This window comes from Microcebus murinus, chromosome 6 (genome assembly GCF_040939455.1).
Source record: "Microcebus murinus isolate Inina chromosome 6, M.murinus_Inina_mat1.0, whole genome shotgun sequence".
NCBI lineage: Eukaryota > Metazoa > Chordata > Mammalia > Primates > Cheirogaleidae > Microcebus > Microcebus murinus.
In genome coordinates, this window is record NC_134109.1 from 79,227,288 (window position 1) to 79,249,456 (window position 22,169).

A 22,169-nucleotide genomic window follows, 5' to 3' on the forward strand; every position below is an offset into this window, starting at 1 on the left:
TCTCCAGCATGACCATCCCCCAGATGGTGCACATCTCACTCATTATGTATATATATACCTGCCCCACTCCCCCTTCCCACCTGCCCAATACCCTATTACTGTAGTACCTATGTGTCCATTTAGGTGCTACTCAGTGAATACCAGTTTGCTGGTGAGTATATGTGGTGCTTGTTTTTCCATTCTTGGGAAACTTCACTTAGTAGTATGGGTTCCAGCTCTAACCAGGAAAATATAAGATGTGCTATATCACCATTGTTTCTTAGAGCTGAATAGTACTCCATGGTATACATATACCACATTTTATTAATCCATTCTTGGATTGATGGGCACTTGGGCTGTTTCCACAGCCTTGCAATTATGAATTGTGCTGCTATAAACATTCGAGTGCAGGTGTCTTTTTTGTAGAGTGTCATTGGATCATTTGGGTAGATGCCCAGCAATGGGATTGCTGGATCAAATGGTAGATTCACTTGTATCGCTTTAGGGTATCTCCATATTGCTTTCCACAGAGGTTGAACTAGTTTGCAGTCCCACCAGCAGTGTAGAAGTGTTCCTCCCTCTCTGCATCCATGCCAGCATTTATTGTTTGGAGACTTTTTGATAAAGGCCATTCTCACTGGAGTTAAGTGATATCTCATTGTGGTTTTGATTTGCATTTCCCTGATGATTAGAGATGTTGAGCATTTTTTCATATGTTTGTTGGCCATTCTTCTGTCTTCTTTAGAAAAGTTTCTGTTCAAGTCCTTTGCCCACTTTTTAATAGGGTTATTTGATTGTTTCTTGCTGATTTTTGTGAGTTCTAAGTATATTCTAGTAATCAGCCCCTTATCGGATGCGTAGGATGCAAAAATTTTCTCCCATTCTGTAGGTTGTCTGTTTACTTTCATGACTATTTCTTTGGCTATGCAGAGCTTTTTAGTTTGATCATGTCCCATTTATTTATTTTTGTTGCTGCTGTGATTGCCTTTGGGGACTTCTTCATAACCTCTTTGCCTAGGCCAATGTCTAGGAGAGTGTTTCCAACATTTTCCTCTAGAATTCTAATAGTTTCATACCTTAGGTTTTAAGTCTGTTATCCAGCGTGAGTTGATTTTTGTGAGAGGTGAAAGGTGTGGGTCCTGCTTTAGCCTGCTACAGGTGGCTATCCAGTTTTCCCAGCACCATTTATTGAAAAGGGATTCTTTTCCCCAGTGTATGTTTTTGTCTGCTTTGTCAAAGATTAGATGGCTATATGAGGATGATTTTATATGAGGATTCTCAGATCTGTTCCACTGGTCAATATTTCTATTTTTGTCCCAATACCAGATTGATTTAATTACTACAGCTTTGTAGTATAGTTTGATATCTGGCATATTAATGCCTCCCATTTTGTTTTTGTTGCCTAGAATTGCTTTTGATATTCGGGGTCTTCTTTGGTTCCATACGAAGCGTAAAATTATTTTTTCTATATCTGTGAAGAATGCTGATTGGATTTTAATAGGTATTGCATTGAATCTGTAGATCAGTTTGGGTAGTATAGACATTTTAATGATGTTGAAGGTTGAAAGTTTAATAGATCATTATGTAAATGTCAACACATCAAAAGGGCTGTATCAAAATGCCAGCTGCCACCAATTGCTTTAAACCCTATGGAAAGAATATCTAACAAATTTACATAGGTCTTGGCAGCATCTAACAAAATTACATATGCATTTACTCTGTGACCTAGCAATCCCACTTCTATGAATCTATCCAGAAGATACACTTCCACAAATATAAAACAACAAATGAAACAGTTACTCCTTGCAGCATTAGTTGCAATAATAAAAGACTAGAAACAAAACAAATGTCCACCAATAGGGAACCAGTTAAATAAACTATGTCCACACAGTGGAGTCCTGTGAATCATAAAAAGGGATGAGAGAGAGCTCTGTAAGTAGATTCGAATAGATTTCTTCCAAGAAATATTGTTCAATGAAAAAAGCAAAGTGTAGAAGAGTATATAAAGTATGCTATCTTTTGTATAAGAAAAGATGGAAAATAAAAATGTATATGCTACATATTTGCAAAAGAAATACTAGAAGCATAAAGCAAAAACTTATGAAAATGGATATTTATAAGAAGTGGAGGGGCATTCTCTGTCCTTGCACCCCTTTTCCTACACTTTCCTCTTCTCCTCTTCTCCCCAACCCAAGAAGCCACTCAGCACGCTCGAGCCCGCTGCTGCTACCCCTGGCACCTGAGCAGAGCAACAAGAGGCCCTGGCCAGGGAGAAAGAGGAGCCTGCTCCCCAGCAGCAGCAGCCAGAGAGGCCCGCCTCCCCCCTGCCTGTTCACAATGCAGCCTGCTTCTGCAAAGTGGTCCGTCTTCTTTGAATTTTGTGAAGACAGTAAAGAAGGTAATGTCAATTTTGAAAAATCCCAACTTACATTCAGTTGTCTTGGAGGAAGTGATCATTTTAAACATTTAAATGAAATTAATCTTCTTCACTGAACTGATGCAAATGATTCCAAGCATACAAGAACAGACAGATCAATTTTATTTTGTCTACAAAAAGGAGAATCTGGCCAGTCATGGCCACGGTTAACAAAAGAAAGGGGAAAACTTAACTGACTTAGTGTGGACTTCAATCATTGCAAAGCCTGGGAACGTGATTCAGATGAAGACATGTCTAAGTTTGATGGTTTCTCTGAGACAATAAACAATGTGGGTGGTGATGAGGATGTGGATTTACCAGAGGTAGATGAAGCAGATGACGATTCACAAGACAGCGATGATGAAAAAAACGCCAGATTTGGAGAAAGAAATGTTGTCATGACCCATATTTTAAGAAAGACAAGCAAACTTCTCTCCAAGATTTCATAATTGAGAGAATTCCTAAATTGATAGCTCTAAAGGCAGATACTGTATTGGCCTCCTTTAATCCATTTTTCAACCTGTTTGCTTGTTAAAGGCTTTAGTAGGCATTGATATATAACACTGTATGGGGCAATTTTAATCTGCTAAGGCAATAACTTTATGCATGAACATCTCCCAGACTTCCGTGCAGCTGTTGAGGTCCTGGGGGCAATTGATACAGCAGTTGTAATAAATAAAAACGTTTCACCTAAGTCTCCTTTTCTTCATAACATAGATACCGACATGATAGGAATTTCTCAACTTAGGGAAAGATAACTAAATTTTAGATTTTTAGAACATGGACTCAAAAGTGGCTGAAACAAAGTGGCTGACACCTTAAACTGGTTACCTTCTGCTCCTCTGGTGTCTCTTCCAAGATTCTTCCACTAACATTTAGTTTTCAAAGGATTTACTCCACAGTATTGTAGGTAAGTGGTCACTTGTCAGTGTTCCAGATATATCTTAGCTACAGCTAGTGCATGTCCTAACTTAGATGGTTTTTGAAGCCTATATACATTTGGCATTGTTTGGCCATCAAGCTTTTACATCTCTTAGCAGCATGCAGGATGAAGAAAGCTGTACGCCGTTGCTTGAGAATCTGTACACTTAGACCAGATTTGTATTTGCGCTGAGTGACAAATGAGTGACAAAATGCTAATACACTATTGGATTTTTTAAATTTCTTTTTGATTCAGCTTATATCAGGGCTGAAAACCTCAGTTTATGTTCCGGACAGTGTGGATTTTTTTAAATGTCTACATTTTTTCTAATAAACTGCTGGAAGACTCCTTGGCTGTCCTTTTAAAGTGTCCAGCTTACTGTAATTTCATGGATTTACCACTTCCTAGAATGGAGTTTTTATTTTTATTTGAGGAAGAATTTGAGATTATTCCTCTGTTTGAAAAAGAGGTCCGCTGTAATGTCACAGGAAACCTCTGTAAAGTGGATCTGTAAGAAAAAAAAAACTGTAGATGCACTTTCAGCAGGTGGAAAAGAAAGTGCTATGATTTAATTGATATAAACTAAATGTGCTGTCCTCCTAAAAAAGAAAGAAAGAAAGAAGTAGAGGGGCATGCTGTGGAAAGGACAGGGCTGGGCTTTTCTTTAAGTATTGAACAAGGTAAATGTTGAACATATTTAACTACCATTAAATTAAACGGGGGAAACAAACCTATAATCTAATAAGACAGAAACAAGTAAATGGAATTAAGCCTCAAATTAATAGCATAACCACACAGAGCAAGAATAACTTCAAGTAACTTTTAGACACACTACTCTGTACATCCTTGCCCAAAGACAAAAAGAACCACAAGAAATCTCTAACTTCACTAGTAGGTTTACTGTTAGCAGTATTTCTGAAATGAATTTAAGTATATCATAGGATAAAAAAGTGCACATATTAATGTTTTATGTAACCAAAATATTCTGAGAAAGAGAAAAAGAAAAATATATATAATAGAACTATCAAATCAGAACCGTGATTCTGATTCAGAAAACATTGTATTTTTTAAAAATGTACTGTTTTCAATGGTGCCATAAATGTGTAAAGAAATAAATAATTGAAATGTGTGAGGAAGGTAGAAAGTGCAGAAGTCAGACTGTAAAGCATTACCAGGTGGAGAAGCAGAGTGGGTAGTAGCACCCATGTTCCGTGGGAATGAGAAGGAACAGCAGGACCAGGCAAGGGACACTGAGAGTAGGAAAGGACAGAAGTCTGGGTGAGGCAGAGAGGAGAAAGAGAAGGTACATGAGGTATAAGTAATATGTGGAACAGAGTCACAAGGAGTCCAGAATCCGGGAAAAAGATTACTTTTACGAAGATTGTTCTTACTCTGAGAATAAAGCAGCAGATGATGTACTAAGGGGAAGATATAAAGTGCAGAACTTATTTGCAGGTGTTCATGCTGGCTGGCTCCAGTCGGTCCTATGCTATATGGGTAGGCATCTGGTGGGGGACAAAGCCAAGTGCCCCTACCACCAGCACACTGTGTGTGGTTTAAAGCTCTGCTATAAGATGCCATTTTTTGGAATGCAAAAAAAGGGCACTAGACTCGAGCTGGGGGCTCAGGCTCCAAATGTGGAGGCTATGAACACGTTCAGGAGAGGAGGGGCAGAGAGGTGTCAGCACATGCAAAGATGGAGAGGGCTGGAAATGCATGGCTGGCTGGGAGACTGGCCAGTCACAGCCGGCCAGAGCTAGGTGAGAGGTGGGCCAGCTGGGAAAGGTCTCAGAGGCCTCGGAATGAATTTGAACTTCACCCTGAAGGCTACTCGAGGTGGAGGGAGGATTTTAGGCAGCTGAATGAAATCATCAGGTAGGGATTTTAGAAGGGCTGGAGGGAAAGGAGACAGGAGGGACAGAAACCTAGTTAGCACCACTCCACGAGGGATGACTAAGCAGTAGAGAGAGAACAGATCCTGGAGGCATATTTATGAGGTCGAATTGACAGCAGGGAACAGTCATGTGAAAAGTGGAATTAGAGCTAAGGCGGGAGGAGCCCAGAGTATCCTGACTACCACCTAGACCGTTCAGGGCCGTCTAGGACGAGTGAAGAGAACCACTGCATCTGCACTCAAGGCTTTCTGGAATAGGAGACAGTTGGGTGCCAGAAGGGTGGGGGGCAAGATTTTGCACGACCTTTGAAGTCTCTTCCAACCTTAATATTAACCAAATTTTAGCTATTAATATTTACTCTGACTGATCCAGCCCAAACCTAGGTCATGATGCTACCCTCTGAGTCAATAAATGACGTCTCTCTAGAGAAGTGGGATGGGGCTCAGAGATCTTCCACCCTCCATGAAAGATGGCTAAATGCAAAGGGCAGAGGGACTTAAAGAATTGAGGATTCTGCTGACCCCAGGAGAAAGTTGGAGCGGGAAGCTACCAGCAAAAAATGTCTGGGATGACCAACAGCCACCCACCAATTGATTTCTTCAGGCTCTCAGAGTTTTTGTCACTTTTTGGCAAATTTGACTGTAGGCTGGGAGAGATCAGTGAAATAATCAGAACACAGGCTTAGGGTGGTTTGTCTCAGCAAAGACAGCCCATAAACCAGCCTATGAACAAGCAGGCCCCCAATGCCAACCGTGGGTACAGGGGAGCTTCTAAGTGAAAGCAGGGCAGACGGGAGGGCAGAAGATTTTAGTAGGACATACAAATGAGACACAAAGTAGGAATTAGCAACTCAGGCACTTCCTCAGAACTGGCACATTGCTAAGCATTGTAAGTAGGGCAGTCAACGAGGTCACTCAAAGACAGAGTAATGTTTTATGCACACGGTAATTTTAAAAACTACTTTTCCAAAAGGCTTGCTGTGGTTTTTTTAATTGGATTTTTAACAACTCTCAAGAAAAGGGCTTTATTTAAGGCAGACATCTTTAATTAGTGCTACTATTAGCCCATTAACCCAGCGGTTACAATTAAATGTGGGGATACACCGAACTCTCAGTAGCCAATCAGCTGTCAGTCCTCCCTGCAGCATGGAGCACCGGGCTGCCTGGACGGCGCTTGTGCCCACAGGAAGGAGCAAGAGCCAGACCAGGGTCTCTCCCTCTTCAGACGCTTGACCTTCACCTGAATCACCTGTTTGCAGTGAGGTAACAGGTCCAGCTTCATAAAAGGGCCTGAGGTCACTGGAAATGGGGAATAGGCTTGCTACTGAAGTCCCCCAGATAAACACCTTAGCCCTACAAAGTGTTTTCTGAGACATCTAAGGTTCCACAAACATGAAACACGGCGCACACACTCCCCTTTGCATTCTGTTCAAGTAGCAGCACTGTCATTCGCTCTCTATAACTGTTTATTTGCGGGGGGGGTGGGAGGGGGAGAACCCTTTGGTGAGCTTGTTATTTTGCAGTTTTAGGCTTCATAATTTTACTTTCCAAAGGATTCCATCATGAGTATGTTGAAAAATACTTAGGTTTGGTGAAATAAAAAATACTCCATTATCTTTTCCTCGTAAAATTATTTTAAAAAGGAAAGTGGAGATTCTTGGATCTGGAGTCCAAGACACAGCAGTAGGAGATATGAGAGGCAGCAGCAGGCTGCTCAGGGGGCACCTCTGCCGAGCTGTGGAGAAGGAACAGCTCTGTCACGATGTCGACCTCTGGCAGGTCCCAGAGATCCAGCCCTGAGCCATCAATCATTCCAAACAGAAGCCACCTGTCACAAGCTGCCTACAGAGCATTTTACAAGAGGTAAAATTTACAGCCAAATCATACTTCCTGCTCTTATTTTTTTTTCTTCTTTCTTCCCTTCATCTTCATCTCCCTCATCTTTGGTTCCTTTTTCAATTTATTTCTTCTTTTATTGTTTGATTATTTTATTATTTCTTCTGAACTCTTGTTCAAAGGCCTACTGCCTCCCTACAATAGCACAATATTAATCCTTTATCCCAATCACATTCGATCCTTAAAGATATTCCCCATCTAGTTTGACCTTGTCCAACTTTATCCCCAAATAGTCTCAGTGTATCACAAAAATAAACTGATATCATGGATGTGGAGTGATAATGTCCTATTGGAACACCTAGAATTATGTGCAGTTATTAAGGGGTAATAAGTTATTAAGGACTGCTGTAACAAGTTACAATAAATGTAGTGGCTTAAAACAACACAAATTCATTCTCTCCCAGCTGTGAAGGTGTCAGCAGGGCAGGTTCCTTTGGAAGCTTCAGGGGAGAGCCTGCCTCCTTGCCATTTGAGCTGCTGAAGGTCACCTGCATGCTCTGGCTCGTGAGCCCTTCCTCGTGTCATTCCAACCTCCTGCTTCCACTGTCACGGCTCCTCCTTCTGTAGTCTTATCTCCCTCTCCCTCTCTCATAAGAACATTTGTGTGATGACAGTTAGGGTCCCCTCCCCAAAATAATCCGGGAAAATCCCTCCATCTCAAAATCCTTAACTTAATCACGTCTACAAAATCCCTTTTGCCATATAAAGTAACCTACAGGTTGCAGGAATTAGGATGTGAATATCTTGGGGCCATTACTCAACCTACTAGAGGGGCTAAAGGAAATCCATCCATTTCTATTCCTTTCAAGAGAGTCAGTGAAGGGGAGTGACATCACGTCAGAGATGACATGAATCTCTTCTTATTAGAAGAAAATGGTAAATCCAGTACTTTATTGATAATATATTATTTGTGACATCTCACAATTTATCTCAACTTATCAGTGTATCATAACATGAAAGCCATAAAACTAACATATTGGAGAGCTGGTATGGTAGGCATACGTCTAAGATGGCCCCCAAGATTCCCAACCCTTGGTCCACCTACCTGTATAACCCTCTTCCCTTGACAGTGGCTGGGACCTTTGAATATTATGAAGTGTCACTCCCTTGACTTCGTGAGACTCTGTCAGAGCAAACTGGACTGAGATTCTCCTGCTGACCTTAAGTAAGGTGCCAGGTTGTGAGAGGGCCCTGTCACTGCCACCTGAGGGCAGGTTTCTAGGAGCTGAGAGTGACTCCCAGGCAATAGCCAGCAAGAAAACGAGGACCCCATCCTAGAACTGCAAGGAAATGAATTCTGCCAACACTCCGAATGAGCTTGGAAGAAAACCTCAGATGGAATAGCCTCCGTTGAGATCACAGCACCAGCTGCCACTTTGATTACAACCTGGTGAGACTCTGAGTAGTGGACCCAGGTAAGCCTATACCAGAGTCCTGGCCCATGGAAACTGTGAGACAATAAATTTGTGTTGTTTTAAGCCACTAAGTTTGTGATAAGTTGTTATGCAGTAATAGAAAACTAATACAGTTAGCAAGCATAGAATTTGGACAGGGAGTTCCATGCATAGACTTTGGGAGGATCAATAAACTATGTGAAGTTATCTGAAAATCTTAGAGTGCCAGATAGTATCCTCACAGGCCAGTGGCTCACAATAGATGAAGAACACTAAATTAGGGGTCAAATAGAGCAAACCAAAGCTAACCTTCTGAGATGTTTCTTTTGAGATACCAATCTGGCATGGTATCAAAGAGTAGGGAGATTCTATAAAGAAAAAGTGGGGACGAATAAACCATTCTTTGTTAATGTCCTCCTATCTCTTACCACACAGGGCAAGGTGGAGAGTGAAGACTTAGGAGTATATTTCCTTGCAAACTATTTCTGCAGAGTGAATTACAACATAGCCTCCCTCCCCTAGGGCAAGGCTCACTGCCTTTAACAGTCCCAGTGCACAACAGGCATTGCCCACCACTTGCTAGTGCTGCCTTCCTCAATTGTCACCTGGACCTCCTGCCCCCTTACCTAACACTCTGCCTCGGTTCCTCGCCACTGCATGGATAAATGCTTCAAAACCCTTTTCCCTTACCTGAATGAACTCACAGTCCTCTCCCTTCATCTCAAGAGTATCTGCACAAACTCTTTTCTACCCATTCAGGTGACCGATGACTAATGGAGTAACACCTTTTATATTACATGATTTCCTAGCAACTAAAAAAGTCAAGCTGCCTGGGAATCTAACCCATCAGGCTTTGAATTCAAAGCACATACATTCATCCAATGTCAACAACATGCTATGTACTCATCCCTACTGAGTGACCTAAAAGCTAAAATGGAAAGATTCAGAAATAAACCTTGGATTAGCAAATGAGACTGCTGTTAAATGGGCAAAAGCTAATGAAGCTATAATTATTTTATCCAGTTCAGCATTTATCTCCTGAGCACTTGCAAATATGCAACCCACTGAGTTAGGCTCTATAGAGAATACAAAGATTCCTAAAATAAGTTCTGTGCATTCCCAAGGTTAGGATGTGCTGGTGGCAAACACACGAAAACTCAGTAAACTCTTTTAAGACAGGAAGAAATAAGTTGCATAATAGAGATCCAAAGAACATCACGGGAGAAAGGAGAAGATAGGAAGTCTGACCCAGTGCCCTGAAGAATGAGTAAGTGAGGGCGGAAGGGATATTCCTTCCAAATGGGAGGAGAATACAAAGGTGAGGAAAAAGCTAAACATGCACGATGTGTGCAGAGAGTTTGAGGAGTGTGCGACGGGGAGCACAGGCTGACAACTGGGCACAACAGGACACGAGATGGAAAGGCAGGCTGGGACTCAACTGTAAGAGATCACAATAGGCCAGTTTTATCCTATAGGCAATGAGATGCCAGAAAGGACTTCCATTGTGATGGTGTTGCTGCTGCTATTGTGTGTGTGTGTGTGTGTGTGTGTGTGTGTATTCAGGACAGTAATAGAATCTAAACAATGCTTTAAGAACATACTATGACAGCAGTAGAAAAATGATTTGCAGAAGCAAAAGATTACAGAAATGAAGAACAGTTAGGAGTCCATTATAATAATGCATATTCTGATAGATAACACTTAATAAACACTAAGCACTTTGCTCATATTGTCTTCTTACTTAATATTCAAGACAACCTCACAACATAGGTACTATTACTAACTTCATTTTCTGCCTGAGAAAACAAAGGCTTAGAGAAGCTAAGTGGCTTGTCCAAGGTCATAAAGCTAGTGGGTGGCAGGAACAGCTTCCTAAATCAGGTCTGGCTCCTAAGCCCAAGTTTTTACTACACTATTTCTAAGGTGACGAGGTCTGGACTAAGGCAGTGGCAGGTGATACAGGAAACACATCAGGGGTAGACTCAAGTGGACTTGGTGGCAGATTAGATTTGGGAATGGGGAAGAGAGAGAAATCAAATAAAACTAAAAGATTTCTGGCCCAGGTATCTGCAGGTAAGGATGTCGCAGGCCAAGAGGATGGAACAGGACTGAAAGCTCTAAGACTGGCTGCAGCAAATGCAGAGCTGTTAAGTCTGGGAATCTCGTGGGTGACCTTGGCTCATACATTTGCACTCCATTCTAAGAGAAGCTAACCAGCCATGGGCTAAAGGTTTTCTCATTAACAGATATCCAGTGGAAGATGAAGCGGCCTCCCAGTACACCAGCCAGGTGGGAGGTTCTGACAGCTCAGTGTGTACCTGGCACCTGCACCCCCACCGGCAGCCAGCCAACTCATGTGATTGCCAGTCAGGTCTTTACTTTTCATCTTATTCTCTTCTTGGTTCTCTTGTTGGCCAATCCATTCATTAAACACATCTTCATTACCAAGCAGAAAAGCGCAAAGCCAGATGGTGAAATTCAAAATGATAAAAATTTTTCCCATTAGTTGTTTCTGATTAAAGGTTTTCAAGGGCAGAAGTTAAAATTACTGGGCAAAATGAAATCTGTGACATCAACAGGTTTTTTCCTAAAATCTAACAACATAAAGAGCTCGAAATTTATTGTATAAATGTTAGGTATCGAGAAGCCATTCCTAAGTGCCAAATGACTTCAGTTTGTAGCCTCTGCGTGTGTTTCCACAAAATAGGTGGGTGATGATACTTCAGAGCTTCAACATCAGCCATCTTCCTCCTCTTTTCATTGATTTCCCTTAGAATTGGGCATCTTCTTCCAAAACAAACCTGTAGTAATAAGTAACAACACCGCTATTCAGAGACCCCCCCCCAAGAGTTGACAAGCCCTCAGGAGTTACATCGGGCTCACCAGTGACTCCTCAAGTGTGATTTGCTGATTAGGACAATCCCAAATCTGTGAAACCATCCACTTTCACCAGACCAAACCTTCCCCTCACTGTCTCCTAAATTAATATTAGGCTAAGTGGCATCATCTATTTTTGATAGTGACCGACCCTTCTGGAGTAACAAATTCCAAAGTTATTTCATTTCCTCAATCACTTTTCTTTCATTCTTGCCATGTATTACGAACTGCATCGGGATAGTAGTTTGCATGTGTTACATGATTTGTAGTTTGTCCTTTAGAAACATTCTGGTGTCAAATGATTCATCTCTTGCATACTTACAGAAATCATCATTGTCACCTTTTATCATCTTTACTTTCATAAGAGCCAGTAAGAACTGGAGTAATAGAAAGCTGCTTATTATCAGTACTTTCACAGATATTACCTGAGGTTAATAATGTTCATAAAAATTAAGTACAAGCCCAGCCAAAACCATAGAGAACAGAAAATGGAAGCCAGTACACAACCAATACCTCCATCTGTTGGTGCCAAGAAGGGCTGATCCACTTTTGTTTGGGATGATGGCTTTTTTTCTACTTATCAGAGTTAGTACTTTTAAAATTCCTAATTATAGGACCCACTATTTCTCTTTTGGAGCCTGGTAAAAGTAAAAGTAACTATCTCCAAAAACATCTCAGATAACCATGGCAATACAAATTTCAATTTCTACTATTTGTTTAACTGCAAAGGTAGCCATAATTTGTGTGGTTAGATGTGTTCTCAGACAAATATTTGTCTTTGCAGAATCCACACTAGATGGACAAATATTTTCATATCACTCTTGGAGGTGACATTTTAAAGCTTTCTTGGAGAAATGCATATGTTCTCGCATACAAGCAAAGTTTACTCATTTATAAATATTGAGCTTTTCAATGCTAAATATTTATAGACAATAGAGAGTATTAAGTAATCCACTGGATCAAAAGTCAGCAATAAGATTCTCATCCAATGAGTGAACTGCCACTCAGTTCTATAAGCTTTGTCAAATCCCGACTCTTAATTTCTTCATATATAAAATGGAGCTATAATGGGTTTGTTGAGAAAAGCAGATAACATATGAAAATGTTTGTAAAAGCATGAAGTATGACAAAAATGTTAAATAGTCTCTTTATCATCTTGCTTAACTCAAAGAAGTTTCTTACACACACTTACCATCACCTGTCATCATCTGATTTATCTGGTGTGTGTTTTTTGCAGATATCTAGATCTATTTTATATTCCTCCCAAAGTTTAACTCTTTAAAAATAATATTTTATTTAAAAAGAAGAAGAGAATTGGAAAATGGGATAAAAATAAGTGCTTCAGTTTCATATACAAATAAGCCTTTTCCTGGTCCTACTAACATACATTTAAAATTGATGTTAACCAGGTAAAACAAATAAATTATGCCATATTACATTAAGGGAGAATTTCTGGACTCTCTTCTCCCTTTGAACTTAAGAAATCCCATCTCTAGCACCCTATTGTGCACAGTTAATTCAGGACCAATAAAATTAGGTTTACATACGCCTTGTCTCTCAACTTCTTTAATATAAGATCAGTATGAGCTAGTTCTCAAAGTTCTGCCAGTATGAGAGGTATAGTGTTAATGATGTCTATGTTAACATTTACACTTTAATTTCTATACCCATTATTATGGAATGGCCTATCCAGTATCTCTTGAAAACGATCATTTTTCTTAGCTTATTTTTGCTGGGAAATTTTTACCTGCTGTAAGAATAGGTAGTCTACAGTATCTTTTGTCTCCTCAAGCCAGTCTTAGAATCATAGGGGGGAAAAAGTTTACTTCTTTGACTCACAAATAGAGACTTCTTTTCTAGTTCAAGAGTTCGGCTGCCTTATTTTTTCAATTTTATCCTGTTTTTCTTAAGAAAGCAATTAAAAGTCTCATAGACCCAATTACTGAGTCTAGCAGCTCTGAAAACACCTAACGAAAATCCATGTTGGTCCCAGTGCTATTTATGGTCTTTTTGTTTATTCTTTGGCTTATTGTCTCATTAGGCTTGGGGAGATCTGCTTTTTCAAAGTCACTGTTGCCAGGAAACATAAGAACAAGATGGAGAAGAACATCTAAGAGGAGAATGAGTTTATCCTCTGTCCCATCCCCAGCCACACACATGTGTTCAAGGGAAGAACCCTGAACACACTCAATTATAGTCATGTTCACTCAGACTCACCCAAACCCAAATGTAAACACAGTGGATGTTCCATCCAATGTGAGCAAATGCTTTTCTAAACATTTTCTTGCCCTTTATCAAATCAGCATCCACCTATGACTCCCACTAGGCCACAGGTGTGCTGAGCCCAGGCCTCCTTGCCCCCAACTCCACACTCTTTTCATTACACACGCAGTATTTCTGTTAGGGACGTGCAAAACAGGGACACGGCCACATTTGCCTTCACTATAAGCACTTCTTTTTTTCCCCAGACTTTTTGAGGTATAACTGAAAATCAAAATTGTATATATTTAAGGTGCACAATATAATGTTTTGATATATATGTTCATTATGAAATGATTTCCACAATCAAGCTAATTAACATATCCCCCACCTCACATGGTTTTCTGGGTGTGTGTATGTGGTGAGAACATTTAAGATCTACTCTCTTAGCAAATTTCAAGTATACAATACAATATTATTAACTATAATCACCACATTGTACATCAGATCCCCAGAACCTATTCATCCTGCATCACTGAAACTTTTTACCTTTGACCACCATTCTACTCTCTGCTTTACGAGTTCAACGTTTTTAGATTCCACATATAAATGAGGTCATACAATGTGTGTCTCTTTGTTACTGGATTATTTCACTTAGCATAATGTCCTCCAGGTTCATTCACGTTGTCAAAAATGGCAGGATTCCATTTTTTAAAAAACTGAATTTAAATATTCAGTTAATGATGTCTATGTTAACATTTACACTTTAATTTCTATACCCATTATTATGGAATGGCCTATCCAGTATCTCTTGAAAACGATCATTTTTCTTAGCTTATTTTTGCTGGGAAATTTTTACCTGCTGTAAGAATAGGTAGTCTACAGTATCTTTTGTCCCTTCAAGCCAGTCTTAGAATCATAGGGGGGGAGAGAGAGAGAGAGATAAGGCACATTTTCTTCATCCATTCATCCATCAATGGACACTTAGGTTGTTTCAATATCTTGGCTAGTGTGAATAATGTTGCAATAAACATGGGAATGAAGGTATCTCTTTGAGATAGTGATTTAATTTCCTTTGGATACACACCCAGAAGTAGGATTGCTGGGTTATATGGTATTTCTATTTTTAATTTTTTGAAGAACCTCTATACTGTTTTCCATACATTTGTACCAATTAATTTACATTCATACCAGTGTACAATGGTTCCTGCCTTTAGTTGTGAAACCACTTTGAAGCTCTTTGGATAAATAAGCTCACTGTTATACCCAGGAATAGAATGACATGAAAAAAGCAAATGACCAGAATGACAGTCAGGGAGGGTTGGTTGGCCAAAGGGCCATCCTTTGAAGTCAGGTAAGCAGAACATTCAAGAAACCCCTACATGTTTAGGCACTGAGGACATGGTCCTTCCTGAGGCCCACTCAAGTGGACTCACCCACTCTCAGGATTTGAGCTACCACCCATTCTGATAACTTCCACATTCATATGCTCGAGCTTTAGATTCTTATAGCTAACTGGATATTCCACAGGTACCTCAAATTCAATTTGTACCAAACTTAATACTTTATTTCCCATACACCTCACTTCACTCCTACCTACTTCTCCTGGACTTAATCTCCTTCTCTGTGTTGGCAGCACCAACCTAGAAACCCAATCTAGAGACCTAAACATTGTCCTTCACTCCACCTTAACCCAACCTTCACCCAGTATCTGGTCAACGATCAAGTCAATTTTATATAGACAAGTCAATTTTATATTGTATATAAAACGTTTATATAAATATAAAATTGTCACAGATGGGGTGAGATGAAAGCAGGCATTACTGGATGTAGGTGCATGTGGCTGGGCCTGAAAGGTGGTGCATCTCAGGGGAGATTAGAGTGAGAGGTTATTGAGTGGTATAATGATGTCATAATGGCACCATAAACAAGACACGTAATAGAAAAAAAACTAGAGAACAAATGAGACCAACTACCTTTTCAGAGACTATCTGGCCCACCCCTCCCCCTTTAAAAAAATGAAGAGAATGAGGACTTAAAAGGTTAAGTGATGTGCCCAAGTCCATTGAGCAGGTTGGAGGCTGAGCTAGGTCTGAAGCCCAGTTTCTATGGCTGAAAACTGGATCAACTACAGTCGTTGCTTCACAGAAGCCCACCCACCCTCATTCCATAATGTCGGAAGAACATGCTCCCAGGCGCCACCCATCCTTGACTGGCACCAATCAGTGGTCATCAGAGGAATTTTAGCTGCCTGTGGAAAACCTACAGCAACTATATCCCAAAGAGCTATTGGAATCTCAAGGCCAATCTCAAGGATTCAAGTTGAATCCCACCACACATCACACCTTGTCATCTATCCCAAACTGCACACTCTTGCCCTCTCATCCCCACACTGCTCAGGCTGCCTCTCCCTGGCCCTGCTCCCCTTCACCCTGTTCCTCTCCAGCCTCTCACCGTACCCTCTGGAACTAGTCCATGATTAGGGCTAACACTTAGCAATATCTTGCCTACTTCACAAACCATTCCCTGCAGCCTCGGGCCTTAACTGAAACCCAAGGGCCTGCTTCCCCAGGGGATGCCGTGCAGTCTCTTGTGCACTCCACCTGGGGCTGGGGAACTGGGTCATCAAGTTCCTCCTTCCCCATTCTTACACCTGGCTCACAGCCATTCCATATCTATATAAAACCCTGGCTCCTGTAAAGCTCCTGTCATCTGGCTACATCTCCTTTTACTCCCTCTTTGTTTTTGTAACCTGCCCGCCTCCAGGCAACTCCTTCTCATTTGCTGCAGATTTTAGCACCTGTCTCATAGCCTCTGTCCTCCCCAGGCCTTGCCATCATCTAGGATAATTTCAAGGTGCCGTCTGGGCAACCAGCCCAAAACTCCTGCACTTATCAATTCCAATGAACTTGACCTTCTCTTTGCTCACCCACACAGTGAACACCCTCAACCTTCCCAGCACTGAGAAATTCTTCTGGCTAGGAAATCTTAAGCTCTGACACAATGGCTTAAAAGGAAGAAACTCACTATCTTTCCAATTTTTCACCTTCCACTCAATTTTAAAACCACAGCAGTCTATCTACCCTGACCATTCTTGAAGCAGTTCTCTTTCAAGGTCACTGTGAATTCCTTTTTGCATTCAATGGACATTGGTCTTTCCCTCCTGGGTTTGATGCCATTGCCCACTCCCTCCTGGAAATCTCTGCTCCCTTTGCTCTCCATACCAGACCCCTCCTCCGACCTCCTTGACCATTCCTCCAGGGTCTCCTTCATGGGACCCCTCTTCTTCCACCACCTGTTTAAAATGCCCACTCAAGTGGACTCATCCACTCTCAGGGTTTGAGCTACCACCCATTCTGATAACGTCCACATTTATATGCTCGAACTTTAGATTCTTATAGCTAACTGGATATTCCACAGGTACCTCAAATTCAACTTGTAACAAACTTAATACTTTATTTCCCATACACCCTACCTCACCCCCATCTGCTTCTCCTGGACTTAATCTCTCTGTGTGTGTTGACAGCACCACCCTAGAAACAAGAGAATCTAGAGAACTAAACATTGTCCTTCACTCCACCTTAACCCAACCTTCACCCAATATCTGGTCAATGACCAAGTCAATTTTAACTCCTATACTTCTTCAATGCGTCACCATCTGTTCAACCCTGCTGCCGTGCCCTCGTCTGTGCCCTCATTTTATCTTACCTAGAACTCACAGCCTCCTAACTGGTTTCCCTATTTCCCAGCTTGCCTCCAGCAAGTCCAGCCTGCACATAGCCCACAGAATGATCTTACTAAAACATAAACCTGTGTTTGTCACTGGCTGTTTAAAACCACTCCATGGCTCCCTGCAGCCCAGAGCACAAACTCCAAGCTCCCTAACCAGCCATGTTCAGCCCTGTGGGATCTGGCTTCTGCCCACCACCCGCTACCAGCCTCACCTTTCATGACACTCTACATCATAATTTTTGCTCCCGCCACTCTGAACTGTCTGTGATCTCCGTGTACCATGCTGTGTTCTCACTGGCATGTCTCCAGCACTGCACTTAGCACAATGAATTATAACTATTTGTTTATATTTCTGTCTTCCCCAATAGACCATGAGCTGGCTCCCTAGGGGGAGCAACTATATCTTGTTCATCATTTTATCTAACCAAGTGGTTGGCACATAGTTAGCACTCAATTAATGTTGACGAATGAATGGGTAAATTTAGAAACTTCCCATTAAAAGGCATGACTTTACAACCTACTATGTCATTAAAGGACCTAACAGTAGAGAGTCCCCAAGCATTCAATCAGTCAAGTGGTCCGGTGGCGATTTGGCAGTTTGGGAGAAATTGTTTTAGTCCCATATGCCTTGCATTTGAAATGCAAAACTGATTAGAATTTTTCACAATAATCTGTTATGTTCTTCATAATCACCACACTCACCACACTCTTAAAGGCAGTACTAGGTGCAGCTGGCCGCTGCTAACATATTTTAACATCTTTGTGTGTTACTGTTTGTTAATAAAATTTGCATTTTTCACTGTTGCTGATATATTTTATGTCCAGTTCATACAAATGAATGGATGGTTCAGAAGTGCTCATTATGGCATAAACTTTGTAATGAAAATGGTGACAAAAGCACTAACCTCACAGTAATGTTTTAAATATAAACAGTGAATCTTAGTCGAGTATAAGTAGAGAATATGAACATACAACCTGGATGATTTCACACAAGTGAAGGAGGTCCCAGCAACTGCCAAGGAATATACTGGACAATTATTCCATGTGACAATTAACCCATATCAAAGAGCAACTTGAAGCAGTCAAAGGTTTCACAATATTTTCAAACTGCATTTCAAAAATTGCATAGCAACCTCCCTATTAAACTTCCTGAGTTTTTCCAACACAAGTACAAAATAATGTTTTCCAGTACAAAATTGACTCATTTTGTCACTAAGGACAGAAAAGAGACAAACTACAGAGGCATTACTCAAAGTTACATTCCTCAGACAAAATAGGTAAAGATTACTCTATTTCCAAGAAACTAATAAAGCCAGTCACAAGGTTAATGGCAAATAATATGTTCAGACTATGCAAGTACTGGCAAAATTATCAATGGCTCTATTGAACATCACATATCAATGGCATGCAACATGGAAAGGGAATTACTAATACAATCACATATGTACACTAGCATGTATTTTGCTTTACAGTTAGGTGAAATCAATGATATACAGAGTCTGCATAGCAATTAGTATAAGAGTAGAACATATTTGAGAGAGAAGTACTTGAAAATTCTTTGTTCTATCACCAAAAACTCAGCTATAGAAGAGATTTTTCATTTAGTTAACATTTACTTTGTAAGCAATCACATAAATTGGAAATGGTGCCTTAGGATCAACACTGATGGAATACTAGCTATATTTGCAACAAGGAAGGAGGGTATTAGACAAATAAAAGTTTTACCTTTATGCCAAAACCCCCATTTCTTTATTCACCTAAACAGAAGGCACACAACAATATGGCTCCTAATCCTAATGCAACGTTGTAGAAAATAATTTAAAATGTGAATATAATCAAATCACAGTTACTAAGTATATGTTTTCTCAGCATGTAGCATGTTCTGCAAAGAAATGGGCAGAGAGTATTAGACTGATGAGAAGTACTCTGCCTGTCAAAAGTGTTCACGCAAACTTTGGAAATGAAGAATGAGACTAAAGCATTTCTATTCTGCACAAATAATGTCAGGAAGGGACTGTTTCATAGTTTCAAGTGGCAAATGTCACCGATGCAGTATCTTGATATTCCTGATCTTCTCATCTGGGACCAATATATGTTTATGGTGAATATTGAGGATAAGTATAGAAATTCTTTGAGAAGAGTAAACAGTGAGTTTGAGGGAAATGTGCTCATAGACATGCAGACTTAGTATCTGATGAAACCCTGACTCTGGTCTTTAGATGAAAATCTTGCTATTGCTTTTAGACACAGGTTCAATCTGAATTATCCAAACTTCCCAAACTGATGGAATCATCACATATTCACTGTCATTCTTAACAGACTCTAATTATTAAGAAGCATTTTCTTTTTTTTTCTTCTGTTTCCTTTTTCTTTTCTTTTCTTTTTTTTTTTTTTTTTTGAGATGGAGTCTTACTTTGCTGCCTGGGCTAGAGTGCTGTGGCATCAGCCTAACTCACAGCAACCTCAAACTCCTAGGCTCAAGCGATCCTGCTGCCTCAGCCTCCCGAGTAGATGGGACAGGCATCCGCCACCATGCCTGGCTAATTTTTTCTATATATATTTTAGTTGTCCAGCTAATTTCTATTTTTCGGTAGAGACGGGGTCTCACTCTTGCTCAGGCTGGTCTGGAACTCCTGAGCTCAAATGATCCACCCACCTCAGCCTCTCGGAGTGCTAGGATGTGTGCCACTACGCCCAGCCAAGAAGTATTTTCTATTTTGGTAAAATAATGAGGAAGAAAAAAAATTGGATATGGAACATAATATCTAGCTAAAGATATTTTATTTAGAAATTATAATTAATATCTTTCGACTGATATGAGAAACATGTTAATTTTTCATGCATGCTTTTTTAATAAAAACACTTCATTGAGATATGAGTGACATGAAAAAAGCTGTACATATTTAATGTATACAATTCATAGTGAAACCATCAAGCAAAGACATAAACATATCCCATCACCTCCCAAAGTTTCCTCCTACCCCCTTTATCAAATATGTTTTTCATTATCAATTTTTTTAAATTTTTTTATTTACCTCAAATTATGATCTACTCATAGATGAGGAACCCCTCTAGGTGTCCTGCAGTTGCTAAACGTTTGAGAAACACCATGACGGCTTATAAATGAATACTGTCTACAATATTCTATGTGATCCTTGGGCAATTTTCCTCTTCATAGGCCTAAAGGTCCTGAAACATTCACCATGTGATTATTTTCCTTTCTTCTCATAAGCAAATGGAATTAGCAGTCTATTATTATCTATTTTTCTTATATAAGTAACAGTAAGATTCAGAAGATATACACATAGCAACAAAAAAAGAGAGTATGTAATGGTTGCAAAATTCCTATGATAAATCTTTGTTTGGAAATACGGTTATTTGTTGCTTAATGAATCCCTTAGAGAAAGCCTGCTCAATGGAACTGCCCCAAATAAGATAACAGACCGATAGCTGGACATGATCTCAGACCAACATCTCTGCCCCAGAGGAGGAAAAGAAGAGGTCCAACACCTTCTCTTGGAAGCAGTCACCAAGTTGTACGCACAGAGCTTCTCCATGGGATGTAGGCAAATGCCTCTGGACCAACTTCCTCAAAACAAGGAAGTCACACTAACATGTTGGCTCCTGACTTCTCTGACTTTTGAGGTAATCCTCTTTCAGCTAAGGGCTGCAAACAATGCTGATAACACCTGATTTTGTACTGCTGTTTTGCAAGTTTCTCTGTCTTGGTGTCCTGTAATTTCCAACAAAGCAAGCCTAGTAGACATGAGAATCTCTCTATATCTAAAATTTCCAACTCTATATAATAAGTTGAATAGTCCACTGGAATATACTATAATTACATACACCTTGTATAACGACCTCCTAACTAGCAGTTCCCCAGGTTTGTATTTCACTTTATGTATCAGAAATCAAACTACAATGAGTTAAACTAATAAAGGTTGTTTATCTCAGGTGATCCAAATTCCAGAAGACACTGGGGCAGCTGCTCAAAGAAATCCTTACGGCATGGACCCAGACTTCTAACTTCCTACTCTGCCATTCTTAGCACATAGCTCGTGTCCTCATAATTGCAGGATTATTATTCCATCCCTACATGTTGCATCCGTATGCCACACAGAAAGGGGGAAGGACCAAGGGCAAGGGCAAAAGGCATGCCCACGCTTTTCCTTTTCACCAGGAAAAATGGCATTCCAGAGATCCACCCAGCAAACTTCCACTTACAACTCACTGGTCAGACCAGGGTAGCACAGCCACCCCTACCTGCAAAGAAGTCTGGATGGTATTTGCATCTGGGCACACTGCTGCCTTGAACAAAATCAGGTCCTCTAAGTAAGGGATAAAAGCATGGATACTGAGTAGGCAATGAGCAGTGGCTGCCACACAATCGAGGGCATTTTAAGTTTTTGCTCAAGTTCCACTAGTCAAAAACCATTGACTCAAACCTCAAACTGTCTACCAATGTCAGGTTTTTTTGGCCCCTCTACAAAACTGCTCTAAGTTCCTGATCCTTTACCATCAAACTTACTCTCCACCATTGACTTCTGTTGTCCCTGTTCCCCTGAAGGACTGACCACGCGACCTAGAAAATACTACTTTAGCAACAATCACAAAGACCATTTGAAAAGAAGACAGAGAGATCTGCCAGCTCATCCTCAGCATCCTCTGAGAGAACCAAGCAAACCCTCTAGCACTGCTCAGCTTGATAGAATATTCTTCCTGCTAATTCCAAAGTAAGAAATACGTCTTTGCTCTTTTTAACCACTTTGGTATGAGCGTCGACTATAGTCGATAGCCACAGATGAATGCCTACATCAACTTTAGCCAACAGCCATGATATGACTTTTCTAATTTTTCATT

General features: G+C 40.5%; 1 protein-coding gene and 1 pseudogene across 1 annotated transcript in view; one reads left to right on the forward strand and one right to left on the reverse strand.

The window, feature by feature from the left end:
• The window catches only part of GPR176 (G protein-coupled receptor 176), a 108,193-nt gene that overhangs the window by 53,201 nt on the left and 32,823 nt on the right, over nt 1–22,169 (reverse strand). The gene's annotated exons all lie outside the window — the stretch shown is intronic.
• Nucleotides 2,317–2,844, forward strand: LOC105872426 (prostaglandin E synthase 3 pseudogene; annotated as a pseudogene).